The following is a 24749-nucleotide window of genomic DNA, read 5'->3' as shown; positions in this document are numbered from 1 at the left end:
TTCAAAATCGTATCAGGATGGCCGAGTGGTCTAAGGCGTCAGATTTAAGCTCTGATCCTCGTATGAGGGCGTGGGTTCGAAACCCACTTCTGACAACGAATTGCTTCATTTTAAAAACATGGATCTCATGATCAGAAAAGACTTCTCTAGTATAGCAACAAGTGTGTGGCTTTATGAAGCATACAATTCTGAGAGGTATTTCGGGGTTGTACTATAGCTTCGTTTTCAAGGAAAACGTTCAAAAGGGTGTCAGGATGGCCGAGTGGTCTAAGGCGTCAGATTTAAGCTCTGATCCTCGTATGAGGGCGTGGGTTCGAACCGCACTTCTGACAACGAATTGCTTCATTTAAATAACATGTATTTCATAATCAGAAAAGGCTTCTCTAGTATTGCAACAAGTGAGTGGCTTTATGGAGCATAGAAATCCGAGAGGTATTTCGGGGTTGTACTATAGCTTCGTTTTCAGGTAAAACGTTCACAAGCGTGTCAGGATGACCGAGTGGTCTAAGGCGTCAGATTTTAGCTCTGATCCTCGTATGAGAGCGTGGGTTCGATGCCCACTTCTGACAACGAATTGCTTGATTTTAATAACATGTATTTCATAATCAGAAAAGGCTTCTCTAGTATTGCAACAAGTGAGTGGCTTTATGGAGCATAGAAATCCGAGAGGTATTTCGGGGTTGTACTATAGCTTCGTTTTCAGGTAAAACGTTCACAAGCGTGTCAGGATGACCGAGTGGTCTAAGGCGTTAGATTAAAGCTCTGATCCTCGTATGAGGACATGGGTTCGAACCCCACTTCTGACAACGAATTGCTTCATTTTAATAGCATGGATCTCATGATCAGTAAAGACTTCTCTAGTATGGCAAAAGTCTGTGGCTTTATGAAGTATAGAATTCCGAGAGGTATTTCGGGGTTGTACTATAGCTTCGTTTTCAAGGAAAACGTTCAAAAGGGTGTCAGGATGGCCGAGTGGTCTAAGGCGTCAGATTTAAGCTCTGATCCTCGTATGAGGGCGTGGGTTCGAACCGCACTTCTGACAACGAATTGCTTCATTTAAATAACATGTATTTCATAATCAGAAAAGGCTTCTCTAGTATTGCAACAAGTGAGTGGCTTTATGGAGCATAGAATTCCGAGAGGTATTTCGGGGTTGTACTATAGCTTCGTTTTCAAAGAAAACGTTCAAAATCGTGTCAGGATGGCCGAGTGGTCTAAGGCGTCAGATTTAAGCTCTGATCCTCGTATGAGGGCGTGGGTTCGAACCCCACTTCTGACAACGAATTGCTTCATTTAAATAACATGTATTTCATAATCAGAAAAGGCTTCTCTAGTATTGCAACAAGTGAGTGGCTTTATGGAGCATAGAATTCCGAGAGGTATTTCGGGGTTGTACTATAGCTTCGTTTACAAGGAAAACGTTCAAAATCGTGTCAGGATGGCCGTGTGGTCTAAGGCGTCAGATTTAAGCTCTGATCCTCGTATGAGGGCGTGGGTTCGAACCCCACTTCTGACAACGAATTGCTTCATTTTAATAACATGGATCTCATGATCAGAAAAGACTTCTCTAGTATGGCAACAAGTCTGTGGCTTTATAAAGCATACAATTCTGAGAGGTATTTCGGGGTTGTACTATAGCTTCGTTTTCAAGGAAAACGTTCAAAACCGTGTCAGGATGGCCGAGTGGTCTAAGGCGTCAGATTTAAGCTCTGATCCTCGTATGACGGCGTGGGTTCGAACCCCACTTCTGACAACGAATTGCTTCATTTTAATAACATGTATTTCATAATCAGAAAAGGCTTTTCTAGTATTGCAACAAGTGAGTGGCTTTATGGAGCATAGAAATCCGAGAGGTATTTCGGGGTTGTACTATAGCTTCGTTTTCAAGGAAAACGTTCAAAATCGTGTCAGGATGGCCGAGTGGTCTAAGGCGTCAGATTTAAGCTCTGATCCTAGTATGAGGGCGTGGGTTCGAACCCCACTTCTGACAACGAATTGCTTCATTTTAATAACATGGATCTCATGATCAGAAAAGACTTCTCTAGTATGGCAACAAGTCTGTGGCTTTATAAAGCATACAATTCTGAGAGGTATTTCGGGGTTGTACTATAGCTTCGTTTTCAAGGAAAATGTTCAAAACCGTGTCAGGATGGCCGAGTGGTTTAAGGCGTCAGATTTAAGCTCTGATCCTCGTATGAGGGCGTGGGTTCGAACCCCACTTCTGACAACGAATTGCTTCATTTTAATAACATGTATTTCATAATCAGAAAAGGCTTTCCTAGTATTGCAACAAGTGAGTGGCTTTATGGAGCATAGAAATCCGAGAGGTATTTCGGGGTTGTACTATAGCTTCGTTTTCAGGTAAAACGTTCACAAGCGTGTCAGGATGACCGAGTGGTCTAAGGCGTCAGATTTTAGCTCTGATCCTCGTATGAGAGCGTGGGTTCGATGCCCACTTCTGACAACGAGTTGCTTGATTTTAATAACATGTATTTCATAATCAGAAAAGGCTTCTCTAGTATTGCAACAAGTGAGTGGCTTTATGGAGCATAGAAATCCGAGAGGTATTTCGGGGTTGTACTATAGCTTCGTTTTCAGGTAAAACGTTCACAAGCGTGTCAGGATGACTGAGTGGTCTAAGGCGTCAGATTAAAGCTCTGATCCTCGTATGAGGACATGGGTCGAACCCCACTTCTGACAACGAATTGCTTCATTTTAATAGCATGGATCTCATGATCAGTAAAGACTTCTCTAGTATGGCAACAAGTGAGTGGCTTTATGGAGCATAGAATTCCGAGAGGTATTTCGGGGTTGTACTATAGCTTCGTTTACAAGGAAAACGTTCAAAATCGTGTCAGGATGGCCGAGTGGTCTAAGGCGTCAGATTTAAGCTCTGATCCTCTTATGAGGGCGTGGGTTCGAACCCCACTTCTGACAACGAATTGCTTCATTTTAAAAGCATGGATCTCATGATCAGAAAAGACTTCTCTAGTATGGCAACAAGTCTGTGGCTTTATGGAGCATAGAACTCCGAGAGGTATTTCGGGGTTGTACTATAGCTTCGTTTTCAAGGAAAACGTTCAAAATCGTATCAGGATGGCCGAGTGGTCTAAGGCGTCAGATTTAAGCTCTGATCCTCGTATGAGGGCGTGGGTTCGAACCCCACTTCTGACAACGAATTGCTTCATTTTAATAACATGGATCTCATGATCAGAAAAGACTTCTCTAGTATAGCAACAAGTCTGTGGCTTTATGAAGCATACAATTCTGAGAGGTATTTCGGGGTTGTACTATAGCTTCGTTTTCAAGGAAAACGTTCAAAACCGTGTCAGGATGGCAGAGTGGTCTAAGGCGTCAGATTTAAGCTCTGATCCTCGTATGACGGCGTGGGTTCGAACCCCACTTCTGACAACGAATTGCTTCATTTTAATAACATGTATTTCATAATCAGAAAAGGCTTTTCTAGTATTGCAACAAGTGAGTGGCTTTATGGAGCATAGAAATCCGAGAGGTATTTCGGGGTTGTACTATAGCTTCGTTTTCAAGGAAAACGTTCAAAATCGTGTCAGGATGGCCGAGTGGTCTAAGGCGTCAGATTTAAGCTCTGATCCTTGTATGAGGGCGTGGGTTCGAACCCCACTTCTGACAACGAATTGCTTCATTTTAATAACATGGATCTCATGATCAGAAAAGACTTCTCTAGTATGGCAACAAGTCTGTGGCTTTATAAAGCATACAATTCTGAGAGGTATTTCGGGGTTGTACTATAGCTTCGTTTTCAAGGAAAACGTTCAAAACCGTGTCAGGATGGCCGAGTGGTTTAAGGCGTCAGATTTAAGCTCTGATCCTCGTATGAGGGCGTGGGTTCGAACCCCACTTCTGACAACGAATTACTTCATTTTAATAACATGTATTTCATAATCAGAAAAGGCTTTCCTAGTATTGCAACAAGTGAGTGGCTTTATGGAGCATTGAAATCCGAGAGGTATTTCGGGGTTGTACTATAGCTTCGTTTTCAGGTAAAACGTTCACAAGCGTGTCAGGATGACCGAGTGGTCTAAGGCGTCAGATTTTAGCTCTGATCCTCGTATGAGAGCGTGGGTTCGATGCCCACTTCTGACAACGAATTGCTTCATTTTAATAGCATCGATCTCATGATCAGTAAAGACTTCTCTAGTATGGCAACAAGTCTGTGGCTTTATGAAGCATAGAATTCCGAGAGGTATTTCGGGGTTGTACTATAGCTTCGTTTTCAAGGAAAACGTTCAAAAGGGTGTCAGGATGGCCGAGTGGTCTATGGCGTCAGATTTAAGCTCTGATCCAAGTATGAGGGCGTGGGTTCGAACCCCACTTCTGACAACGAATTGCTTCATTTTAATAACATGTATTTCATAATCAGAAAAGGCTTTTCTAGTATTGCAACAAGTGAGTGGCTTTATGGAGCATGGAAATCCGAGGGGTATTTCGAGGTTGTACTATAGTTTCGTTTTCAGGTAAAACGTTCAAAATCGTGTCAGGATGGCCGAGTGGTCTAAGGCGTCAGATTTAAGCTCTGATCCTCGTATGAGGGCGTGGGTTCGAACCCCACTTCTGACAACGAATTGCTTCATTTAAATAACATGTATTTCATAATCAGAAAAGGCTTCTCTAGTATTGCCACAAGTGAGTGGCTTTATGGAGCATAGAATTCCGAGAGGTATTTCGGGGTTGTACTATAGCTTCGTTTTCAAGAAAAACGTTCAAAAGGGTGTCAGGATGGCCGAGTGGTCTATGGCGTCAGATTTAAGCTCTGATCCAAGTATGAGGGCGTGGGTTCGAACCCCACTTCTGACAACGAACTACTTCATTTTAATAACATGTATTTCATAATCAGAAAAGGCTTTCCTAGTATTGCAACAAGTGAGTGGCTTTATGGAGCATAGAAATCCGAGAGGTATTTCGGGGTTGTACTATAGCTTCGTTTTCAGGTAAAACGTTCACAAGCGTGTCAGGATGACCGAGTGGTCTAAGGCGTCAGATTTTAGCTCTGATCCTCGTATGAGAGCGTGGGTTCGATGCCCACTTCTGACAACGAATTGCTTGATTTTAATAACATGTATTTCATAATCAGAAAAGGCTTCTCTAGTATTGCAACAAGTGAGTGGCTTTATGGAGCATAGAAATCCGAGAGGTATTTCGGGGTTGTACTATAGCTTCGTTTTCAGGTAAAACGTTCACAAGCGTGTCAGGATGACCGAGTGGTCTAAGGCGTTAGATTAAAGCTCTGATCCTCGTATGAGGACATGGGTTCGAACCCCACTTCTGACAACGAATTGCTTGATTTTAATAGCATCGATCTCATGATCAGTAAAGACTCCTCTAGTATGGCAACAAGTCTGTGGCTTTATGAAGCATAGAATTCCGAGAGATATTTCGGGGTTGTACTATAGCTTCGTTTTCAAGGAAAACGATCAAAAGGGTGTCAGGATGGCCGAGTGGTCTATGGCGTCAGATTTAAGCTCTGATCCAAGTATGAGGGCGTGGGTTCGAACCCCACTTTTTTTTTTTTTTTTTTTTTTTTTCCACCTACAACACTAGTGCTTAGCCGTTAGGCTTTGAGCACCAGGAAGAATTGAGCGGGAGACCCTACGCGGCCCAGCACTGACGGGGGCCGCTAGGTCGTATGTGTAGAAGCAGGGAAGGAAATGAGGTTTACTTGGGAGGTGACGGAAGGTGGAATTGGGGTAAGTCACCTCCGGCGGACACGGGACAGTCGGCACCTATAGGGCAGGATCGCCGACATGTGTCGTATTTCCTCAAACTTTGCCGCCCAGAAGCTTGGCTTACAGGAGTGCGCCACACTCCCGGCAAACCCCACTTCTGACAACGAATTGCTTCATTTTAATAACATGTATTTCATAATCAGAAAAGGCTTTTCTAGTATTGCAACAAGTGTGTGGCTTTATGGAGCATGGAAATCCGAGGGGTATTTCGGGGTTGTACTATAGTTTCGTTTTCAGGAAAAACGTTCAAAATCGTGTCAGGATGGCCGAGTGGTCTAAGGCGTCAGATTTAAGCTCTGATCCTCGTATGAGGGCGTGGGTTCGAACCCCACTTCTGACAACGAATTGCTTCATTTTAATAACATGTATTTCATAATCAGAAAAGGCTTTTCTAGTATTGCAACAAGTGTGTGGCTTTATGGAGCATAGAATTCCGAGAGGTATTTCGGGGTTGTACTATAGCTTCGTTTACAAGGAAAACGTTCAAAATCGTGTCAGGATGGCCGTGTGGTCTAAGGCGTCAGATTTAAGCTCTGATCCGCGTATGAGGGCGTGGGTTCGAAGCCCACTTCTGACAACGAATTGCTTCATTTTAATAACATGGATCTCATGATCAGAAAAGACTTCTCTAGTATGGCAACAAGTCTGTGGCTTTATAAAGCATACAATTCTGAGAGGTATTTCGGGGTTGTACTATAGCTTCGTTTTCAAGGAAAACGTTCAAAACCGTGTCAGGATGGCCGAGTGGTCTAAGGCGTCAGATTTAAGCTCTGATCCTCGTATGACGGCGTGGGTTCGAACCCCACTTCTGACAACGAATTGCTTCATTTTAATAACATGTATTTCATAATCAGAAAAGGCTTTTCTAGTATTGCAACAAGTGAGTGGCTTTATGGAGCATAGAAATCCGAGAGGTATTTCGGGGTTGTACTATAGCTTCGTTTTCAAGGAAAACGTTCAAAATCGTGTCAGGATGGCCGAGTGGTCTAAGGCGTCAGATTTAAGCTCTGATCCTAGTATGCGGCCGTGGGTTCGAACCCCACTTCTGACAACGAATTGCTTCATTTTAATAACATGGATCTCATGATCAGAAAAGACTTCTCTAGTATGGCAACAAGTCTGTGGCTTTATAAAGCATAATATTCTGAGAGGTATTTCGGGGTTGTACTATAGCTTCGTTTTCAAGGAAAATGTTCAAAACCGTGTCAGGATGGCCGAGTGGTTTAAGGCGTCAGATTTAAGCTCTGATCCTCGTATGAGGGCGTGGGTTCGAACCCCACTTCTGACAACGAATTGCTTCATTTTAATAACATGTATTTCATAATCAGAAAAGGCTTCTCTAGTATTGCAACAAGTGAGTGGCTTTATGGAGCATAGAAATCCGAGAGGTATTTCGGGGTTGTACTATAGCTTCGTTTTCAGGTAAAACGTTCACAAGCGTGTCAGGATGACCGAGTGGTCTAAGGCGTCAGATTTTAGCTCTGATCCTCGTATGAGAGCGTGGGTTCGATGCCCACTTCTGACAACGAATTGCTTGATTTTAATAACATGTATTTCATAATCAGAAAAGGCTTCTCTAGTATTGCAACAAGTGAGTGGCTTTATGGAGCATAGAAATCCGAGAGGTATTTCGGGGTTGTACTATAGCTTCGTTTTCAGGTAAAACGTTCACAAGCGTGTCAGGATGACTGAGTGGTCTAAGGCGTCAGATTAAAGCTCTGATCCTCGTATGAGGACATGGGTCGAACCCCACTTCTGACAACGAATTGCTTCATTTTAATAGCATGGATCTCATGATCAGTAAAGACTTCTCTAGTATGGCAACAAGTGAGTGGCTTTATGGAGCATAGAATTCCGAGGGGTATTTCGGGGTTGTACTATAGCTTCTTTACAAGGAAAACGTTCAAAATCGTGTCAGGATGGCCGAGTGGTCTAAGGCGTCAGATTTAACCTCTGATCCTCGTATGAGGGCGTGGGTTCGAACCCCACTTCTGACAACGAATTGCTTCATTTTAATAACATGGATCTCATGATCAGAAAAGACTTCTCTAGTATAGCAACAAGTCTGTGGCTTTATGAAGCATACAATTCTGAGAGGTATTTCGGGGTTGTACTATAGCTTCGTTTTCAAGGAAGACGTTCAAAACCGTGTCAGGATGGCCAAGTCGTTTAAGGCGTCAGATTTAAGCTCTGATCCTCGTATGAGGGCGTGGGTTCGAACCCCACTTCTGACAACGAATTGCTTCATTTTAATATTATGTATTTCATAATCAGAAAAGGCTTTTCTAATATTGCAACAAGTGAGTGGCTTTATGGAGCATGGAAATCCGAGGGGTATTTTGGGGCTGTACTATAGTTTCGTTTTCAGGTAAAACGTTCACAAGCGTGTCAGGATGACCGAGTGGTCTAAGGCGTCAGATTAAAGCTCTGATCCTCGTATGAGGACATGGGTTCGAACCCCACTTCTGACAACGAATTGCTTCATTTTAATAGCATGGATCTCATGATCAGAAAAGACTTCTCTAGTATGGCAACAAGTCTGTGGCTTTATGGAGCATACAATTCTGAGAGGTATTTCGGGGTTGTACTATAGCTTCGTTTTCAAGGAAAACGTTCAAAATCGTATCAGGATGGCCGAGTGGTCTAAGGCGTCAGATTTAAGCTCTGATCCTCGTATGAGGGCGTGGGTTCGAACCCCACTTCTGACAACGAATTGCTTCATTTTAATAACATGGATCTCATGATCAGAAAAGACTTCTCTAGTATAGCAACAAGTCTGTGGCTTTATGAAGCATACAATTCTGAGAGGTATTTCGGGGTTGTACTATAGCTTCGTTTTCAAGGAAAACGTTCAAAACCGTGTCAGGATGGCAGAGTGGTCTAAGGCGTCAGATTTAAGCTCTGATCCTCGTATGACGGCGTGGGTTCGAACCCCACTTCTGACAACGAATTGCTTCATTTTAATAACATGTATTTCATAATCAGAAAAGCCTTTTCTAGTATTGCAACAAGTGAGTGGCTTTATGGAGCATAGAAATCCGAGAGGTATTTCGGGGTTGTACTATAGCTTCGTTTTCAGGTAAAACGTTCACAAGCGTGTCAGGATGACCGAGTGGTCTAAGGCGTCAGATTTTAGCTCTGATCCTCGTATGAGAGCGTGGGTTCGATGCCCACTTCTGACAACGAATTGCTTGATTTTAATAACATGTATTTCATAATCAGAAAAGGCTTCTCTAGTATTGCATCAAGTGAGTGGCTTTATGGAGCATAGAAATCCGAGAGGTATTTCGGGGTTGTACTATAGCTTCGTTTTCAGGTAAAACGTTCACAAGCGTGTCAGGATGACCGAGTGGTCTAAGGCGTTAGATTAAAGCTCTGATCCTCGTATGAGGACATGGGTTCGAACCCCACTTCTGACAACGAATTGCTTCATTTTAATAGCATGGATCTCATGATCAGTAAAGACTTCTCTAGTATGGCAACAAGTCTGTGGCTTTATGAAGCATAGAATTCCGAGAGTTATTTCGGGGTGGTACTATAGCTTCGTTTTCAAGAAAAACGTCTAAAAGCTTGTCAGGATGGCCGAATTGTCTAAGGCGTCAGATTTTAGCTCTGATCCTCGTATGAGGGCGTGGGTTCGAACCCCATTTCTGACAACGAATTGCTTCATTTTAATAACATGGATCTCATGATCAGAAAAGACTTCTCTAGTATGGCAACAAGTCCGTGGCTTTATGAAGCATAGAATTCCGAGAGGTATTTCGGGGTTGTACTATAGCTTCGTTTTCAAGGAAAACGTTCAAAAGGGTGTCAGGATGGCCGAGTGGTCTAAGGCGTCAGATTTAAGCTCTGATCCTCGTATGAGGGCGTGGGTTCGAACCCCACTTCTGACAACGAATTGCTTCATTTAAATAACATGTATTTCATAATCAGAAAAGGCTTCTCTAGTATTGCAACAAGTGAGTGGATTTATGGAGCATAGAATTCCGAGAGGTATTTCAGGGTTGTACTATAGCTTCGTTTTCAAAGAAAACGTTCAAAATCGTGTCAGGATGGCCGAGTGGTCTAAGGCGTCAGATTTAAGCTCTGATCCTCGTATGAGGGCGTGGGTTCGAACCCCACTTCTGACAACGAATTGCTTCATTTAAATAACATGTATTTCATAATCAGAAAAGGCTTCTCTAGTATTGCAACAAGTGAGTGGCTTTATGGAGCATAGAATTCCGAGAGGTATTTCGGGGTTGTACTATAGCTTCGTTTACAAGGAAAACGTTCAAAATCGTGTCAGGATGGCCGTGTGGTCTAAGGCGTCAGATTTAAGCTCTGATCCTCGTATGAGGGCGTGGGTTCGAACCCCACTTCTGACAACGAATTGCTTCATTTTAATAACATGGATCTCATGATCAGAAAAGACTTCTCTAGTATGGCAACAAGTCTGTGGCTTTATAAAGCATACAATTCTGAGAGGTATTTCGGGGTTGTACTATAGCTTCGTTTTCAAGGAAAACGTTCAAAACCGTGTCAGGATGGCCGAGTGGTCTAAGGCGTCAGATTTAAGCTCTGATCCTCGTATGACGGCGTGGGTTCGAACCCCACTTCTGACAACGAATTGCTTCATTTTAATAACATGTATTTCATAATCAGAAAAGGCTTTTCTAGTATTGCAACAAGTGAGTGGCTTTATGGAGCATAGAAATCCGAGAGGTATTTCGGGGTTGTACTATAGCTTCGTTTTCAAGGAAAACGTTCAAAATCGTATCAGGATGGCCGAGTGGTCTAAGGCGTCAGATTTAAGCTCTGATCCTCGTATGAGGGCGTGGGTTCGAACCCCACTTCTGACAACGAATTGCTTCATTTTAATAACATGGATCTCATGATCAGAAAAGACTTCTCTAGTATAGCAACAAGTCTGTGGCTTTATGAAGCATACAATTCTGAGAGGTATTTCGGGGTTGTACTATAGCTTCGTTTTCAAGGAAAATGTTCAAAACCGTGTCAGGATGGCAGAGTGGTCTAAGGCGTCAGATTTAAGCTCTGATCCTCGTATGACGGCGTGGGTTCGAACCCCACTTCTGACAACGAATTGCTTCATTTTAATAACATGGATCTCATGATCAGAAAAGACTTCTCTAGTATGGCAACAAGTCTGTGGCTTTATAAAGCATACAATTCTGAGAGGTATTTCGGGGTTGTACTATAGCTTCGTTTTCAAGAAAAACGTCTAAAAGCTTGTCAGGATGGCCGAATTGTCTAAGGCGTCAGATTTTAGCTCTGATCCTCGTATGAGGGCGTGGGTTCGAACCCCATTTCTGACAACGAATTGCTTCATTTTAATAACATGGATCTCATGATCAGAAAAGACTTCTCTAGTATGGCAACAAGTCCGTGGCTTTATGAAGCATAGAATTCCGAGAGGTATTTCGGGGTTGTACTATAGCTTCGTTTTCAAGGAAAACGTTCAAAAGGGTGTCAGGATGGCCGAGTGGTCTAAGGCGTCAGATTTAAGCTCTGATCCTCGTATGAGGGCGTGGGTTCGAACCCCACTTCTGACAACGAATTGCTTCATTTAAATAACATGTATTTCATAATCAGAAAAGGCTTCTCTAGTATTGCAACAAGTGAGTGGATTTATGGAGCATAGAATTCCGAGAGGTATTTCAGGGTTGTACTATAGCTTCGTTTTCAAAGAAAACGTTCAAAATCGTGTCAGGATGGCCGAGTGGTCTAAGGCGTCAGATTTAAGCTCTGATCCTCGTATGAGGGCGTGGGTTCGAACCCCACTTCTGACAACGAATTGCTTCATTTAAATAACATGTATTTCATAATCAGAAAAGGCTTCTCTAGTATTGCAACAAGTGAGTGGCTTTATGGAGCATAGAATTCCGAGAGGTATTTCGGGGTTGTACTATAGCTTCGTTTACAAGGAAAACGTTCAAAATCGTGTCAGGATGGCCGTGTGGTCTAAGGCGTCAGATTTAAGCTCTGATCCTCGTATGAGGGCGTGGGTTCGAACCCCACTTCTGACAACGAATTGCTTCATTTTAATAACATGGATCTCATGATCAGAAAAGACTTCTCTAGTATGGCAACAAGTCTGTGGCTTTATAAAGCATACAATTCTGAGAGGTATTTCGGGGTTGTACTATAGCTTCATTTTCAAGGAAAACGTTCAAAACCGTGTCAGGATGGCCGAGTGGTCTAAGGCGTCAGATTTAAGCTCTGATCCTCGTATGACGGCGTGGGTTCGAACCCCACTTCTGACAACGAATTGCTTCATTTTAATAACATGTATTTCATAATCAGAAAAGGCTTTTCTAGTATTGCAACAAGTGAGTGGCTTTATGGAGCATAGAAATCCGAGAGGTATTTCGGGGTTGTACTATAGCTTCGTTTTCAAGGAAAACGTTCAAAATCGTATCAGGATGGCCGAGTGGTCTAAGGCGTCAGATTTAAGCTCTGATCCTCGTATGAGGGCGTGGGTTCGAACCCCACTTCTGACAACGAATTGCTTCATTTTAATAACATGGATCTCATGATCAGAAAAGACTTCTCTAGTATAGCAACAAGTCTGTGGCTTTATGAAGCATACAATTCTGAGAGGTATTTCGGGGTTGTACTATAGCTTCGTTTTCAAGGAAAATGTTCAAAACCGTGTCAGGATGGCAGAGTGGTCTAAGGCGTCAGATTTAAGCTCTGATCCTCGTATGACGGCGTGGGTTCGAACCCCACTTCTGACAACGAATTGCTTCATTTTAATAACATGTATTTCATAATCAGAAAAGGCTTTTCTAGTATTGCAACAAGTGAGTGGCTTTATGGAGCATAGAAATCCGAGAGGTATTTCGGGGTTGTACTATAGCTTCGTTTTCAGGTAAAACGTTCACAAGCGTGTCAGGATGACCGAGTGGTCTAAGGCGTCAGATTTTAGCTCTGATCCTCGTATGAGAGCGTGGGTTCGATGCCCACTTCTGACAACGAATTGCTTGATTTTAATAACATGTATTTCATAATCAGAAAAGGCTTCTCTAGTATTGCAACAAGTGAGTGGCTTTATGGAGCATAGAAATCCGAGAGGTATTTCGGGGTTGTACTATAGCTTCGTTTTCAGGTAAAACGTTCACAAGCGTGTCAGGATGACCGAGTGGTCTAAGGCGTTAGATTAAAGCTCTGATCCTCGTATGAGGACATGGGTTCGAACCCCACTTCTGACAACGAATTGCTTCATTTTAATAGCATGGATCTCATGATCAGTAAAGACTTCTCTAGTATGGCAACAAGTCTGTGGCTTTATGAAGCATAGAATTCCGAGAGTTATTTCGGGGTGGTACTATAGCTTCGTTTTCAAGAAAAACGTCTAAAAGCGTGTCAGGATGGCCGAATTGTCTAAGGCGTCAGATTTTAGCTCTGATCCTCGTATGAGGGCGTGGGTTCGAACCCCATTTCTGACAACGAATTGCTTCATTTTAATAACATGGATCTCATGATCAGAAAAGACTTCTCTAGTATGGCAACAAGTCCGTGGCTTTATGAAGCATAGAATTCCGAGAGGTATTTCGGGGTTGTACTATAGCTTCGTTTTCAAGGAAAACGTTCAAAAGGGTGTCAGGATGGCCGAGTGGTCTAAGGCGTCAGATTTAAGCTCTGATCCTCGTATGAGGGCGTGGGTTCGAACCCCACTTCTGACAACGAATTGCTTCATTTAAATAACATGTATTTCATAATCAGAAAAGGCTTCTCTAGTATTGCAACAAGTGAGTGGATTTATGGAGCATAGAATTCCGAGAGGTATTTCAGGGTTGTACTATAGCTTCGTTTTCAAAGAAAACGTTCAAAATCGTGTCAGGATGGCCGAGTGGTCTAAGGCGTCAGATTTAAGCTCTGATCCTCGTATGAGGGCGTGGGTTCGAACCCCACTTCTGACAACGAATTGCTTCATTTAAATAACATGTATTTCATAATCAGAAAAGGCTTCTCTAGTATTGCAACAAGTGAGTGGCTTTATGGAGCATAGAATTCCGAGAGGTATTTCGGGGTTGTACTATAGCTTCGTTTACAAGGAAAACGTTCAAAATCGTGTCAGGATGGCCGTGTGGTCTAAGGCGTCAGATTTAAGCTCTGATCCTCGTATGAGGGCGTGGGTTCGAACCCCACTTCTGACAACGAATTGCTTCATTTTAATAACATGGATCTCATGATCAGAAAAGACTTCTCTAGTATGGCAACAAGTCTGTGGCTTTATAAAGCATACAATTCTGAGAGGTATTTCGGGGTTGTACTATAGCTTCGTTTTCAAGGAAAACGTTCAAAACCGTGTCAGGATGGCCGAGTGGTTTAAGGCGTCAGATTTAAGCTCTGATCCTCGTATGAGGGCGTGGGTTCGAACCCCACTTCTGACAACGAATTGCTTCATTTTAATAACATGTATTTCATAATCAGAAAAGGCTTTCCTAGTATTGCAACAAGTGAGTGGCTTTATGGAGCATAGAAATCCGAGAGGTATTTCGGGGTTGTACTATAGCTTCGTTTTCAGGTAAAACGTTCACAAGCGTGTCAGGATGACCGAGTGGTCTAAGGCGTCAGATTTTAGCTCTGATCCTCGTATGAGAGCGTGGGTTCGATGCCCACTTCTGACAACGAATTGCTTGATTTTAATAACATGTATTTCATAATCAGAAAAGGCTTCTCTAGTATTGCAACAAGTGAGTGGCTTTATGGAGCATAGAAATCCGAGAGGTATTTCGGGGTTGTACTATAGCTTCGTTTTCAGGTAAAACGTTCACAAGCATGTCAGGATGACTGAGTGGTCTAAGGCGTCAGATTAAAGCTCTGATCCTCGTATGAGGACATGGGTCGAACCCCACTTCTGACAACGAATTGCTTCATTTTAATAGCATGGATCTCATGATCAGTAAAGACTTCTCTAGTATGGCAACAAGTGAGTGGCTTTATGGAGCATAGAATTCCGAGAGGTATTTCGGGGTTGTACTATAGCTTCGTTTACAAGGAAAACGTTCAAAATCGTGTCAGGATGGCCGAGTGGTCTAAGGCGTCAGATTTAAGCTCTGATCCTCGTATGAGGGCGTGGGTTCGAACCCCACTTCTGACAACGAATTGCTTCATTTTAATAACATGGATCTCATGATCAGAAAAGACTTCTCTAGTATAGCAACAAGTCTGTGGCTTTATGAAGCATACAATTCTGAGAGGTATTTCGGGGTTGTACTATAGCTTCGTTTTCAAGGAAGACGTTCAAAACCGTGTCAGGATGGCCAAGTCGTGTAAGGCGTCAGATTTAAGCTCTGATCCTCGTATGAGGGCGTGGGTTCGAACCCCACTTCTGACAACGAATTGCTTCATTTTAATATTATGTATTTCATAATCAGAAAAGGCTTTTCTAGTATTGCAACAAGTGAGTGGCTTTATGGAGCATGGAAATCCGAGGGGTATTTTGGGGTTGTACTATAGTTTCGTTTTCAGGTAAAACGTTCACAAGCATGTCAGGATGACCGAGTGGTCTAAGGCGTCAGATTAAAGCTCTGATCCTCGTATGAGGACATGGGTTCGAACCCCACTTCTGACAACGAATTGCTTCATTTTAATAGCATGGATCTCATGATCAGAAAAGACTTCTCTAGTATGGCAACAAGTCTGTGGCTTTATGGAGCATAGAACTCCGAGAGGTATTTCGGGGTTGTACTATAGCTTCGTTTTCAGGTAAAACGTTCACAAGCGTGTCAGGATGACCGAGTGGTCTAAGGCGTTAGATTAAAGCTCTGATCCTCGTATGAGGACATGGGTTCGAACCCCACTTCTGACAACGAATTGCTTCATTTTAATAGCATGGATCTCATGATCAGTAAAGACTTCTCTAGTATGGCAACAAGTCTGTGGCTTTAAGAAGCATAGAATTCCGAGAGTTATTTCGGGGTGGTACTATAGCTTCGTTTTCAAGAAAAACGTCTAAAAGCGTGTCAGGATGGCCGAATTCTCTAAGGCGTCAGATTTTAGCTCTGATCCTCGTATGAGGGCGTGGGTTCGAACCCCATTTCTGACAACGAATTGCTTCATTTTAATAACATGGATCTCATGATCAGAAAAGACTTCTCTAGTATGGCAACAAGTCCGTGGCTTTATGAAGCATAGAATTCCGAGAGGTATTTCGGGGTTGTACTATAGCTTCGTTTTCAAGGAAAACGTTCAAAAGGGTGTCAGGATGGCCGAGTGGTCTAAGGCGTCAGATTTAAGCTCTGATCCTCGTATGAGGGCGTGGGTTTGAACCCCACTTCTGACAACGAATTGCTTCATTTTAATAACATGTATTTCATAATCAGAAAAGGCTTTCCTAGTATTGCAACAAGTGAGTGGCTTTATGGAGCATAGAAATCCGAGAGGTATTTCGGGGTTGTACTATAGCTTCGTTTTCAGGTAAAACGTTCACAAGCGTGTCAGGATGACCGAGTGGTCTAAGGCGTCAGATTTTAGCTCTGATCCTCGTATGAGAGCGTGGGTTCGATGCCCACTTCTGACAACGAATTGCTTGATTTTAATAACATGTATTTCATAATCAGAAAAGGCTTCTCTAGTATTGCAACAAGTGAGTGGCTTTATGGAGCATAGAAATCCGAGAGGTATTTCGGGGTTGTACTATAGCTTCGTTTTCAGGTAAAACGTTCACAAGCATGTCAGGATGACTGAGTGGTCTAAGGCGTCAGATTAAAGCTCTGATCCTCGTATGAGGACATGGGTTCGAACCCCACTTCTGACAACGAATTGCTTCATTTTAATAGCATGGATCTCATGATCAGTAAAGACTTCTCTAGTATGGCAACAAGTCTGTGGCTTTATGAAGCATAGAATTCCGAGAGTTATTTCGGGGTGGTACTATAGCTTCGTTTTCAAGAAAAACGTCTAAAAGCGTGTCAGGATGGCCGAGTGGTCTAAGGAGTCAGATTTAAGCTCTGATCCTCGTATGAGGGCGTGGGTTCGATCCTCACTTCTGACAACGAATTGTTTCATTTTAATAACATGGATCTCATGATCAGAAAAGGCTTCTCTAGTATGGTAACAAGTTAGTGGCTTTATGGAGCATAGAATTCCGAGAGGTATTTCGGGGTTGTACTATAGCTTCGTTTTCAAGAAAAACGTCTAAAAGCGTGTCAGGATGGCCGAGTGGTCTAAGGCGTCAGATTTTAGCTCTGATCCTCGTATGAGAGCGTGGGTTCGAACCCCAATTCTGACAACAAATTGCTTCATTTTAATAACATGGATCTCATGATCAGAAAAGGCTTCTCTAGTATGGCAACAAGTGAGTGGCTTTATGAAGCATAGAATTCCGAGAGGTATTTCGGGGTTGTACTATAGCTTCGTTTTCAAGGAAAACGTTCACAATCGTGTCAGGATGGCCGAGTGGTCTAAGGCGTCAGATTTAAGCTCTGATCCTCGTATGAATGCGTGGGTTCGAACCCCACTTCTGACAACGAATTGCTTCATTTTAATAACATGGATCTCATGATCTGAAAAGGCTTCTCTAGTATGGCAACAAGTGAGTGGCTTTATGAAGCATAGAATTCCGAGAGGTATTTCGGGGTTGTACTATAGCTTCGTTTTCAAGGAAAACGTTCACAATCGTGTCAGGATGGCCGAGTGGTCTAAGGCGTGAGATTTAAGCTCTGATTCTCGTATGAGGGTGTGGGTTCGAACCCCACTTCTGACAACGAATTGCTTCATTTTAATAGCATGGATCTCATGATCAGAAAAGACTTCTCTAGTATGGCAACAAGTCTGTGGCTTTATGAAGCATAGAATTCCGAGAGGTATTTCGGGGTTGTACTATAGCTTCGTTTTCAAGAAAAACGTTCAAAAGCGTGGCAGGATGGCCGAGTGGTCTAAGGCGTCGGATTTAAGCTATGATCCTCGTATGAGGGCGTGGGTTCGAACCCCACTTCTGACAACGCATTTTTTCATTTTAAAAACATGGATCTCATGATCAGAAAAGTCTTCTCTAGTATGGCAAAAAGTGAGTGGCTTTATGGTGCTTAGAATTCCGAGAGGTATTTCGTGGTTGTACTATAGCTTCGTTTTCAAGGAAAACGTTCACAAGCGTGTCAGTATTGTTGAGTGGTCTAAGGCGTCAGATTTAAGCTTTGATCCTCGTTTGAGGGCATGGGTTCGAACCCCACTTCTGACAACGAATTGCTTCATTTTAATAACATGGATCTCATGATCAGAAAAGGCTTCTCTAGTATGGAAAAAAGTGAGTGGCTTTATGAAGCATAGAATTCTGAGAGGTATTTCGGGGTTGTACTATAGCTTCGTTTTCAAGGAAAAGGTTCAAAACCGTGTCAGGACGGCCGAGTGGTCTAAGGCGTCAGATTTAAGCTCTGATCCTCGTATGAGGGCGTGGGTTCGAACCCCACTTCTGACAACGAAATGCTTCATTTTAATAACAAGTATTTCATATTCAGAAAAGGCTTTTCTAGTATTGCAACAAGTGAGTGGCTTTATGGAGCATAGAAATCCGAGAGGTATTTCGGGGTTGTACTATAGCTTCGTTTTCAGGTAAAACGTTCACAAGCGTGTCAGGATGACCGAGTGGTCTAAGGCGTCAGATTAAAGCTCTGAACCTCGTATGAGGACATGGGTTCGAACCCCACTTCTCACAACGAATTGCTTCATTTTAATAACATGGATCTCATGATCAGTAAAGACTTCTCTAGTATGGCAACAAGTCTGTGGCTTTATGAAGCATAGAATTCCAAGAGTAATTTCGGGGTGGTACTATAGCTTCGTTTTCAAGAAAAACGTCTAAAAGGGTGTCAGGATGGCCGAATTGTCTAAGGCGTCAGATTTTAGCTCTGATCCTCGTATGAGGGCGTTTGTTCGAACCCCACTTCTGACAACGAATTGCTTCATTTTAATAACATGGATCTCATGATCAGAAAAGACTTCTCTAGTATGGCAACAAGTCCGTGGCTTTATGAAGCATAGAATTCCGAGAGGTATTTCGGGGTTGTACTATAGCTTCGTTTTCAAGGAAAACGTTCAAAAGGGTGTCAGGATGGCCGAGTGGTCTAAGGCGTCAGATTTAAGCTCTGATCCTCGTATGAGGGCGTGGGTTCGAACCCCACTTCTGACAACGAATTGCTTCATTTAAATAACATGTATTTCATAATCAGAAAAGGCTTCTCTAGTATTGCAACAAGTGAGTGGCTTTATGGAGCATAGAATTCCGAGAGGTATTTCGGGGTTGTACTATAGCTTCGTTTACAAGGAAAACGTTCAAAATCGTGTCAGGATGGCCGAGTGGTCTAAGGCGTCAGATTTAAGCTCTGATCCTCGTATGAGGGCGTGGGTTCGAACCCCACTTCTGACAACGAATTGCTTCATTTTAATAACAAGGATCTCATGATCAGAAAAGACTTCTCTAGTATGGCAACAAGTCCGTGGCTTTATGAAGCATAGAATTCCGAGAGGTATTTCGGGGTTGTACTATAGCTTCGTTTTCAAGGAAAACGTTCAAAAGGGTGTCAGGATGGCCAAGTGGTCTAAGGCGTCAGATTTAAGCTCTGATCCTCGTATGAGGACATGGGTTCGAACCCCACTTCTGACAACGAATTGCTTCATTTTAATAGCATGGATCTCATGATCAGTAAAGACTTCTCTAGTATGGCAACAAGTCTGTGGCTTTATGAAGCATAGAATTCCGAGAGTTATTTCGGGGTGGTACTATAGCTTCGTTTTCAAGAAAAACGTCTAAAAGCGTGTCAGGATGGCCGAATTGTCTAAGGCGTCAGATTTAAGCTCTGATCCTCGTATGAGGGCGTGGGTTCGAACCCCACTTCTGACAACGAATTGCTTCATTTTAATAACATGGATCTCATGATCAGAAAAGACTTCTCTAGTATGACAACAAGTGAGTGGCTTTATGGTGCTTAGAATTCCGAGAGGTATTTCGTGGTTGTACTATAGCTTCGTTTTCAAGGAAAACGTTCACAAGCGTGTCAGTATTGTTGAGTGGTCTAAGGCGTCAGATTTAAGCTTTGATCCTCGTTTGAGGGCATGGGTTCGAACCCCACTTCTGACAACGAATTGCTTCATTTTAATAACATGGATCTCATGATCAGAAAAGGCTTCTCTAGTATGGAAAAAAGTGAGTGGCTTTATGAAGCATAGAATTCTGAGAGGTATTTCGGGGTTGTACTATAGCTTCGTTTTCAAGGAAAAGGTTCAAAACCGTGTCAGGACGGCCGAGTGGTCTAAGGCGTCAGATTTAAGCTCTGATCCTCGTATGAGGGCGTGGGTTCGAACCCCACTTCTGACAACGAAATGCTTCATTTTAATAACAAGTATTTCATATTCAGAAAAGGCTTTTCTAGTATTGCAACAAGTGAGTGGCTTTATGGAGCATAGAAATCCGAGAGGTATTTCGGGGTTGTACTATAGCTTCGTTTTCAGGTAAAACGTTCACAAGCGTGTCAGGATGACCGAGTGGTCTAAGGCGTCAGATTTTAGCTCTGATCCTCGTATGAGAGCGTGGGTTCGATGCCCACTTCTGACAACGAATTGCTTGATTTTAATAACATGTATTTCATAATCAGAAAAGGCTTCTCTAGTATTGCAACAAGTGAGTGGCTTTATGGAGCATAGAAATCCGAGAGGTATTTCGGGGTTGTACTATAGCTTCGTTTTCAGGTAAAACGTTCACAAGCATGTCAGGATGACTGAGTGGTCTAAGGCGTCAGATTAAAGCTCTGATCCTCGTATGAGGACATGGGTCGAACCCCACTTCTGACAACGAATTGCTTCATTTTAATAGCATGGATCTCATGATCAGTAAAGACTTCTCTAGTATGGCAACAAGTGAGTGGCTTTATGGAGCATAGAATTCCGAGAGGTATTTCGGGGTTGTACTATAGCTTCGTTTACAAGGAAAACGTTCAAAATCGTGTCAGGATGGCCGAGTGGTCTAAGGCGTCAGATTTAAGCTCTGATCCTCGTATGAGGGCGTGGGTTCGAACCCCACTTCTGACAACGAATTGCTTCATTTTAATAACATGGATCTCATGATCAGAAAAGACTTCTCTAGTATAGCAACAAGTCTGTGGCTTTATGAAGCATACAATTCTGAGAGGTATTTCGGGGTTGTACTATAGCTTCGTTTTCAAGGAAGACGTTCAAAACCGTGTCAGGATGGCCAAGTCGTGTAAGGCGTCAGATTTAAGCTCTGATCCTCGTATGAGGGCGTGGGTTCGAACCCCACTTCTGACAACGAATTGCTTCATTTTAATATTATGTATTTCATAATCAGAAAAGGCTTTTCTAGTATTGCAACAAGTGAGTGGCTTTATGGAGCATGGAAATCCGAGGGGTATTTTGGGGTTGTACTATAGTTTCGTTTTCAGGTAAAACGTTCACAAGCATGTCAGGATGACCGAGTGGTCTAAGGCGTCAGATTAAAGCTCTGATCCTCGTATGAGGACATGGGTTCGAACCCCACTTCTGACAACGAATTGCTTCATTTTAATAGCATGGATCTCATGATCAGAAAAGACTTCTCTAGTATGGCAACAAGTCTGTGGCTTTATGGAGCATAGAACTCCGAGAGGTATTTCGGGGTTGTACTATAGCTTCGTTTTCAGGTAAAACGTTCACAAGCGTGTCAGGATGACCGAGTGGTCTAAGGCGTTAGATTAAAGCTCTGATCCTCGTATGAGGACATGGGTTCGAACCCCACTTCTGACAACGAATTGCTTCATTTTAATAGCATGGATCTCATGATCAGTAAAGACTTCTCTAGTATGGCAACAAGTCTGTGGCTTTAAGAAGCATAGAATTCCGAGAGTTATTTCGGGGTGGTACTATAGCTTCGTTTTCAAGAAAAACGTCTAAAAGCGTGTCAGGATGGCCGAATTCTCTAAGGCGTCAGATTTTAGCTCTGATCCTCGTATGAGGGCGTGGGTTCGAACCCCATTTCTGACAACGAATTGCTTCATTTTAATAACATGGATCTCATGATCAGAAAAGACTTCTCTAGTATGGCAACAAGTCCGTGGCTTTATGAAGCATAGAATTCCGAGAGGTATTTCGGGGTTGTACTATAGCTTCGTTTTCAAGGAAAACGTTCAAAAGGGTGTCAGGATGGCCGAGTGGTCTAAGGCGTCAGATTTAAGCTCTGATCCTCGTATGAGGGCGTGGGTTTGAACCCCACTTCTGACAACGAATTGCTTCATTTAAATAACATGTATTTTATAATCAGAAAAGGCTTCTCTAGTATTGCAACAAGTGAGTGGCTTTATGGAGCATAGAATTCCGAGAGGTATTTCGGGGTTGTACTATAGCTTGGTTTTCAAAGAAAACGTTCAAAATCGTGTCAGGATGGCCGAGTGGTCTAAGGCGTCAGATTTAAACACTGATCCTCGTATGAGGGCGTGGGTTCGAACCCCACTTCTGACAACGAATTGCTTCATTTAAATAACATGTATTTCATAATCAGAAAAGGCTTCTCTAGTATTGCAACAAGTGAGTGGCTTTATGGAGCATAGAATTCCGAGAGGTATTTCGGGGTTGTACTATAGCTTCGTTTACAAGGAAAACGTTCAAAATCGTGTCAGGATGGCCGTGTGGTCTAAGGCGTCAGATTTAAGCTCTGATCCTCGTATGAGGGCGTGGGTTCGAACCCCACTTCTGACAACGAATTGCTTCATTTTAATAACATGGATCTCATGATCAGAAAAGACTTCTCTAGTATGGCAACAAGTCTGTGGCTTTATAAAGCATACAATTCTGAGAGGTATTTCGGGGTTGTACTATAGCTTCGTTTTCAAGGAAAACGTTCAAAACCGTGTCAGGATGGCCGAGTGGTCTAAGGCGTCAGATTTAAGCTCTGATCCTCGTATGACGGCGTGGGTTCGAACCCCACTTCTGACAACGAATTGCTTCATTTTAATAACATGTATTTCATAATCAGAAAAGGCTTTTCTAGTATTGCAACAAGTGAGTGGCTTTATGGAGCATAGAAATCCGAGAGGTATTTCGGGGTTGTACTATAGCTTCGTTTTCAAGGAAAACGTTCAAAATCGTGTCAGGATGGCCGAGTGGTCTAAGGCGTCAGATTTAAGCTCTGATCCTAGTATGCGGCCGTGGGTTCGAACCCCACTTCTGACAACGAATTGCTTCATTTTAATAACATGGATCTCATGATCAGAAAAGACTTCTCTAGTATGGCAACAAGTCTGTGGCTTTATAAAGCATACAATTCTGAGAGGTATTTCGGGGTTGTACTATAGCTTCGTTTTCAAGGAAAATGTTCAAAACCGTGTCAGGATGGCCGAGTGGTTTAAGGCGTCAGATTTAAGCTCTGATCCTCGTATGAGGGCGTGGGTTCGAACCCCACTTCTGACAACGAATTGCTTCATTTTAATAACATGTATTTCATAATCAGAAAAGGCTTTCCTAGTATTGCAACAAGTGAGTGGCTTTATGGAGCATAGAAATCCGAGAGGTATTTCGGGGTTGTACTATAGCTTCGTTTTCAGGTAAAACGTTCACAAGCGTGTCAGGATGACCGAGTGGTCTAAGGCGTCAGATTTTAGCTCTGATCCTCGTATGAGAGCGTGGGTTCGATGCCCACTTCTGACAACGAATTGCTTGATTTTAATAACATGTATTTCATAATCAGAAAAGGCTTCTCTAGTATTGCAACAAGTGAGTGGCTTTATGGAGCATAGAAATCCGAGAGGTATTTCGGGGTTGTACTATAGCTTCGTTTTCAGGTAAAACGTTCACAAGCGTGTCAGGATGACTGAGTGGTCTAAGGCGTCAGATTAAAGCTCTGATCCTCGTATGAGGACATGGGTCGAACCCCACTTCTGACAACGAATTGCTTCATTTTAATAGCATGGATCTCATGATCAGTACAGACTTCTCTAGTATGGCAACAAGTGAGTGGCTTTATGGAGCATAGAATTCCGAGAGGTATTTCGGGGTTGTACTATAGCTTCGTTTACAAGGAAAACGTTCAAAATCGTGTCAGGATGGCCGAGTGGTCTAAGGCGTCAGATTTAAGCTCTGATCCTCGTATGAGGGCGTGGGTTCGAACCCCACTTCTGACAACGAATTGCTTCATTTTAATAACATGGATCTCATGATCAGAAAAGACTTCTCTAGTATAGCAACAAGTCTGTGGCTTTATGAAGCATACAATTCTGAGAGGTATTTCGGGGTTGTACTATAGCTTCGTTTTCAAGGAAGACGTTCAAAACCGTGTCAGGATGGCCAAGTCGTTTAAGGCGTCAGATTTAAGCTCTGATCCTCGTATGAGGGCGTGGGTTCGAACCCCACTTCTGACAACGAATTGCTTCATTTTAATATTATGTATTTCATAATCAGAAAAGGCTTTTCTAGTATTGCAACAAGTGAGTGGCTTTATGGAGCATGGAAATCCGAGGGGTATTTTGGGGTTGTACTATAGTTTCGTTTTCAGGTAAAACGTTCACAAGCATGTCAGGATGACCGAGTGGTCTAAGGCGTCAGATTAAAGCTCTGATCCTCGTATGAGGACATGGGTTCGAACCCCACTTCTGACAACGAATTGCTTCATTTTAATAGCATGGATCTCATGATCAGAAAAGACTTCTCTAGTATGGCAACAAGTCTGTGGCTTTATGGAGCATAGAACTCCGAGAGGTATTTCGGGGTTGTACTATAGCTTCGTTTTCAAGGAAAACGTTCAAAATCGTATCAGGATGGCCGAGTGGTCTAAGGCGTCAGATTTAAGCTCTGATCCTCGTATGAGGGCGTGGGTTCGAACCCCACTTCTGACAACGAATTGGTTCATTTTAATAACATGGATCTCATGATCAGAAAAGACTTCTCTAGTATAGCAACAAGTCTGTGGCTTTATGAAGCATACAATTCTGAGAGGTATTTCGGGGTTGTACTATAGCTTCGTTTTCAAGGAAAACGTTCAAAACCGTGTCAGGATGGCAG

The 24749-nt window shown here is 42.8% G+C and overlaps 50 non-coding genes across 50 annotated transcripts; all 50 read left to right on the top strand.

Annotated features, from left to right (window-relative positions):
- The first annotated feature begins 722 nt into the window (after window positions 1-722).
- On the top strand, window positions 723-806 carry TRNAF-AAA (transfer RNA phenylalanine (anticodon AAA)). The gene has a single exon. It is a non-coding gene; the product is annotated as a tRNA-Phe (tRNA).
- A 389-nt stretch (window positions 807-1195) lies between these two features.
- On the top strand, window positions 1196-1279 carry TRNAL-UAA (transfer RNA leucine (anticodon UAA)). Its single transcript has one exon. It is a non-coding gene; the product is annotated as a tRNA-Leu (tRNA).
- A 390-nt stretch (window positions 1280-1669) lies between these two features.
- On the top strand, window positions 1670-1753 carry TRNAL-UAA (transfer RNA leucine (anticodon UAA)). The gene has a single exon. It is a non-coding gene; the product is annotated as a tRNA-Leu (tRNA).
- Window positions 1754-1906: 153 nt separating this feature from the next.
- TRNAL-UAA (transfer RNA leucine (anticodon UAA)) lies at window positions 1907-1990 on the top strand. The gene has a single exon. It is a non-coding gene; the product is annotated as a tRNA-Leu (tRNA).
- Window positions 1991-2143: 153 nt separating this feature from the next.
- TRNAL-UAA (transfer RNA leucine (anticodon UAA)) lies at window positions 2144-2227 on the top strand. The gene has a single exon. It is a non-coding gene; the product is annotated as a tRNA-Leu (tRNA).
- Window positions 2228-2853: 626 nt separating this feature from the next.
- On the top strand, window positions 2854-2937 carry TRNAL-UAA (transfer RNA leucine (anticodon UAA)). The gene has a single exon. It is a non-coding gene; the product is annotated as a tRNA-Leu (tRNA).
- Window positions 2938-3090: 153 nt separating this feature from the next.
- Window positions 3091-3174, top strand: TRNAL-UAA (transfer RNA leucine (anticodon UAA)). Its single transcript has one exon. It is a non-coding gene; the product is annotated as a tRNA-Leu (tRNA).
- Window positions 3175-3564: 390 nt separating this feature from the next.
- TRNAL-UAA (transfer RNA leucine (anticodon UAA)) lies at window positions 3565-3648 on the top strand. Its single transcript has one exon. It is a non-coding gene; the product is annotated as a tRNA-Leu (tRNA).
- A 153-nt stretch (window positions 3649-3801) lies between these two features.
- On the top strand, window positions 3802-3885 carry TRNAL-UAA (transfer RNA leucine (anticodon UAA)). Its single transcript has one exon. It is a non-coding gene; the product is annotated as a tRNA-Leu (tRNA).
- A 627-nt stretch (window positions 3886-4512) lies between these two features.
- Window positions 4513-4596, top strand: TRNAL-UAA (transfer RNA leucine (anticodon UAA)). The gene has a single exon. It is a non-coding gene; the product is annotated as a tRNA-Leu (tRNA).
- A 627-nt stretch (window positions 4597-5223) lies between these two features.
- TRNAF-AAA (transfer RNA phenylalanine (anticodon AAA)) lies at window positions 5224-5307 on the top strand. Its single transcript has one exon. It is a non-coding gene; the product is annotated as a tRNA-Phe (tRNA).
- A 711-nt stretch (window positions 5308-6018) lies between these two features.
- On the top strand, window positions 6019-6102 carry TRNAL-UAA (transfer RNA leucine (anticodon UAA)). Its single transcript has one exon. It is a non-coding gene; the product is annotated as a tRNA-Leu (tRNA).
- A 390-nt stretch (window positions 6103-6492) lies between these two features.
- TRNAL-UAA (transfer RNA leucine (anticodon UAA)) lies at window positions 6493-6576 on the top strand. Its single transcript has one exon. It is a non-coding gene; the product is annotated as a tRNA-Leu (tRNA).
- Window positions 6577-6966: 390 nt separating this feature from the next.
- TRNAL-UAA (transfer RNA leucine (anticodon UAA)) lies at window positions 6967-7050 on the top strand. The gene has a single exon. It is a non-coding gene; the product is annotated as a tRNA-Leu (tRNA).
- Window positions 7051-7675: 625 nt separating this feature from the next.
- Window positions 7676-7759, top strand: TRNAL-UAA (transfer RNA leucine (anticodon UAA)). Its single transcript has one exon. It is a non-coding gene; the product is annotated as a tRNA-Leu (tRNA).
- Window positions 7760-8149: 390 nt separating this feature from the next.
- Window positions 8150-8233, top strand: TRNAF-AAA (transfer RNA phenylalanine (anticodon AAA)). Its single transcript has one exon. It is a non-coding gene; the product is annotated as a tRNA-Phe (tRNA).
- A 153-nt stretch (window positions 8234-8386) lies between these two features.
- TRNAL-UAA (transfer RNA leucine (anticodon UAA)) lies at window positions 8387-8470 on the top strand. Its single transcript has one exon. It is a non-coding gene; the product is annotated as a tRNA-Leu (tRNA).
- Window positions 8471-9097: 627 nt separating this feature from the next.
- TRNAF-AAA (transfer RNA phenylalanine (anticodon AAA)) lies at window positions 9098-9181 on the top strand. The gene has a single exon. It is a non-coding gene; the product is annotated as a tRNA-Phe (tRNA).
- A 390-nt stretch (window positions 9182-9571) lies between these two features.
- Window positions 9572-9655, top strand: TRNAL-UAA (transfer RNA leucine (anticodon UAA)). The gene has a single exon. It is a non-coding gene; the product is annotated as a tRNA-Leu (tRNA).
- Window positions 9656-9808: 153 nt separating this feature from the next.
- Window positions 9809-9892, top strand: TRNAL-UAA (transfer RNA leucine (anticodon UAA)). The gene has a single exon. It is a non-coding gene; the product is annotated as a tRNA-Leu (tRNA).
- Window positions 9893-10282: 390 nt separating this feature from the next.
- Window positions 10283-10366, top strand: TRNAL-UAA (transfer RNA leucine (anticodon UAA)). The gene has a single exon. It is a non-coding gene; the product is annotated as a tRNA-Leu (tRNA).
- A 153-nt stretch (window positions 10367-10519) lies between these two features.
- TRNAL-UAA (transfer RNA leucine (anticodon UAA)) lies at window positions 10520-10603 on the top strand. The gene has a single exon. It is a non-coding gene; the product is annotated as a tRNA-Leu (tRNA).
- A 627-nt stretch (window positions 10604-11230) lies between these two features.
- On the top strand, window positions 11231-11314 carry TRNAL-UAA (transfer RNA leucine (anticodon UAA)). The gene has a single exon. It is a non-coding gene; the product is annotated as a tRNA-Leu (tRNA).
- Window positions 11315-11467: 153 nt separating this feature from the next.
- On the top strand, window positions 11468-11551 carry TRNAL-UAA (transfer RNA leucine (anticodon UAA)). Its single transcript has one exon. It is a non-coding gene; the product is annotated as a tRNA-Leu (tRNA).
- A 390-nt stretch (window positions 11552-11941) lies between these two features.
- TRNAL-UAA (transfer RNA leucine (anticodon UAA)) lies at window positions 11942-12025 on the top strand. Its single transcript has one exon. It is a non-coding gene; the product is annotated as a tRNA-Leu (tRNA).
- Window positions 12026-12178: 153 nt separating this feature from the next.
- Window positions 12179-12262, top strand: TRNAL-UAA (transfer RNA leucine (anticodon UAA)). The gene has a single exon. It is a non-coding gene; the product is annotated as a tRNA-Leu (tRNA).
- A 627-nt stretch (window positions 12263-12889) lies between these two features.
- Window positions 12890-12973, top strand: TRNAF-AAA (transfer RNA phenylalanine (anticodon AAA)). The gene has a single exon. It is a non-coding gene; the product is annotated as a tRNA-Phe (tRNA).
- A 390-nt stretch (window positions 12974-13363) lies between these two features.
- On the top strand, window positions 13364-13447 carry TRNAL-UAA (transfer RNA leucine (anticodon UAA)). The gene has a single exon. It is a non-coding gene; the product is annotated as a tRNA-Leu (tRNA).
- A 153-nt stretch (window positions 13448-13600) lies between these two features.
- On the top strand, window positions 13601-13684 carry TRNAL-UAA (transfer RNA leucine (anticodon UAA)). Its single transcript has one exon. It is a non-coding gene; the product is annotated as a tRNA-Leu (tRNA).
- A 390-nt stretch (window positions 13685-14074) lies between these two features.
- Window positions 14075-14158, top strand: TRNAL-UAA (transfer RNA leucine (anticodon UAA)). Its single transcript has one exon. It is a non-coding gene; the product is annotated as a tRNA-Leu (tRNA).
- Window positions 14159-14784: 626 nt separating this feature from the next.
- TRNAL-UAA (transfer RNA leucine (anticodon UAA)) lies at window positions 14785-14868 on the top strand. Its single transcript has one exon. It is a non-coding gene; the product is annotated as a tRNA-Leu (tRNA).
- A 390-nt stretch (window positions 14869-15258) lies between these two features.
- TRNAF-AAA (transfer RNA phenylalanine (anticodon AAA)) lies at window positions 15259-15342 on the top strand. Its single transcript has one exon. It is a non-coding gene; the product is annotated as a tRNA-Phe (tRNA).
- Window positions 15343-15495: 153 nt separating this feature from the next.
- Window positions 15496-15579, top strand: TRNAF-AAA (transfer RNA phenylalanine (anticodon AAA)). Its single transcript has one exon. It is a non-coding gene; the product is annotated as a tRNA-Phe (tRNA).
- Window positions 15580-15969: 390 nt separating this feature from the next.
- TRNAL-UAA (transfer RNA leucine (anticodon UAA)) lies at window positions 15970-16053 on the top strand. The gene has a single exon. It is a non-coding gene; the product is annotated as a tRNA-Leu (tRNA).
- A 390-nt stretch (window positions 16054-16443) lies between these two features.
- Window positions 16444-16527, top strand: TRNAF-AAA (transfer RNA phenylalanine (anticodon AAA)). The gene has a single exon. It is a non-coding gene; the product is annotated as a tRNA-Phe (tRNA).
- A 1575-nt stretch (window positions 16528-18102) lies between these two features.
- Window positions 18103-18186, top strand: TRNAL-UAA (transfer RNA leucine (anticodon UAA)). Its single transcript has one exon. It is a non-coding gene; the product is annotated as a tRNA-Leu (tRNA).
- A 153-nt stretch (window positions 18187-18339) lies between these two features.
- Window positions 18340-18423, top strand: TRNAF-AAA (transfer RNA phenylalanine (anticodon AAA)). Its single transcript has one exon. It is a non-coding gene; the product is annotated as a tRNA-Phe (tRNA).
- A 390-nt stretch (window positions 18424-18813) lies between these two features.
- TRNAL-UAA (transfer RNA leucine (anticodon UAA)) lies at window positions 18814-18897 on the top strand. Its single transcript has one exon. It is a non-coding gene; the product is annotated as a tRNA-Leu (tRNA).
- A 153-nt stretch (window positions 18898-19050) lies between these two features.
- Window positions 19051-19134, top strand: TRNAL-UAA (transfer RNA leucine (anticodon UAA)). The gene has a single exon. It is a non-coding gene; the product is annotated as a tRNA-Leu (tRNA).
- An 864-nt stretch (window positions 19135-19998) lies between these two features.
- TRNAL-UAA (transfer RNA leucine (anticodon UAA)) lies at window positions 19999-20082 on the top strand. Its single transcript has one exon. It is a non-coding gene; the product is annotated as a tRNA-Leu (tRNA).
- Window positions 20083-20708: 626 nt separating this feature from the next.
- Window positions 20709-20792, top strand: TRNAL-UAA (transfer RNA leucine (anticodon UAA)). Its single transcript has one exon. It is a non-coding gene; the product is annotated as a tRNA-Leu (tRNA).
- A 390-nt stretch (window positions 20793-21182) lies between these two features.
- Window positions 21183-21266, top strand: TRNAF-AAA (transfer RNA phenylalanine (anticodon AAA)). Its single transcript has one exon. It is a non-coding gene; the product is annotated as a tRNA-Phe (tRNA).
- A 153-nt stretch (window positions 21267-21419) lies between these two features.
- TRNAF-AAA (transfer RNA phenylalanine (anticodon AAA)) lies at window positions 21420-21503 on the top strand. Its single transcript has one exon. It is a non-coding gene; the product is annotated as a tRNA-Phe (tRNA).
- A 390-nt stretch (window positions 21504-21893) lies between these two features.
- Window positions 21894-21977, top strand: TRNAL-UAA (transfer RNA leucine (anticodon UAA)). Its single transcript has one exon. It is a non-coding gene; the product is annotated as a tRNA-Leu (tRNA).
- A 153-nt stretch (window positions 21978-22130) lies between these two features.
- TRNAL-UAA (transfer RNA leucine (anticodon UAA)) lies at window positions 22131-22214 on the top strand. Its single transcript has one exon. It is a non-coding gene; the product is annotated as a tRNA-Leu (tRNA).
- Window positions 22215-22604: 390 nt separating this feature from the next.
- On the top strand, window positions 22605-22688 carry TRNAL-UAA (transfer RNA leucine (anticodon UAA)). The gene has a single exon. It is a non-coding gene; the product is annotated as a tRNA-Leu (tRNA).
- A 390-nt stretch (window positions 22689-23078) lies between these two features.
- TRNAL-UAA (transfer RNA leucine (anticodon UAA)) lies at window positions 23079-23162 on the top strand. The gene has a single exon. It is a non-coding gene; the product is annotated as a tRNA-Leu (tRNA).
- Window positions 23163-23788: 626 nt separating this feature from the next.
- TRNAL-UAA (transfer RNA leucine (anticodon UAA)) lies at window positions 23789-23872 on the top strand. Its single transcript has one exon. It is a non-coding gene; the product is annotated as a tRNA-Leu (tRNA).
- A 390-nt stretch (window positions 23873-24262) lies between these two features.
- Window positions 24263-24346, top strand: TRNAF-AAA (transfer RNA phenylalanine (anticodon AAA)). Its single transcript has one exon. It is a non-coding gene; the product is annotated as a tRNA-Phe (tRNA).
- A 153-nt stretch (window positions 24347-24499) lies between these two features.
- On the top strand, window positions 24500-24583 carry TRNAL-UAA (transfer RNA leucine (anticodon UAA)). The gene has a single exon. It is a non-coding gene; the product is annotated as a tRNA-Leu (tRNA).
- The last annotated feature ends 166 nt before the right edge of the window (window positions 24584-24749 follow it).

Source organism: Phalangium opilio, unplaced genomic scaffold (genome assembly GCF_054372755.1).
Source record: "Phalangium opilio isolate 3A_F unplaced genomic scaffold, DU_Popi_V2 ptg000037l_1, whole genome shotgun sequence".
Taxonomy (NCBI): domain Eukaryota; kingdom Metazoa; phylum Arthropoda; class Arachnida; order Opiliones; family Phalangiidae; genus Phalangium; species Phalangium opilio.
This window is presented reverse-complemented; position numbering and strand designations above follow the sequence as displayed.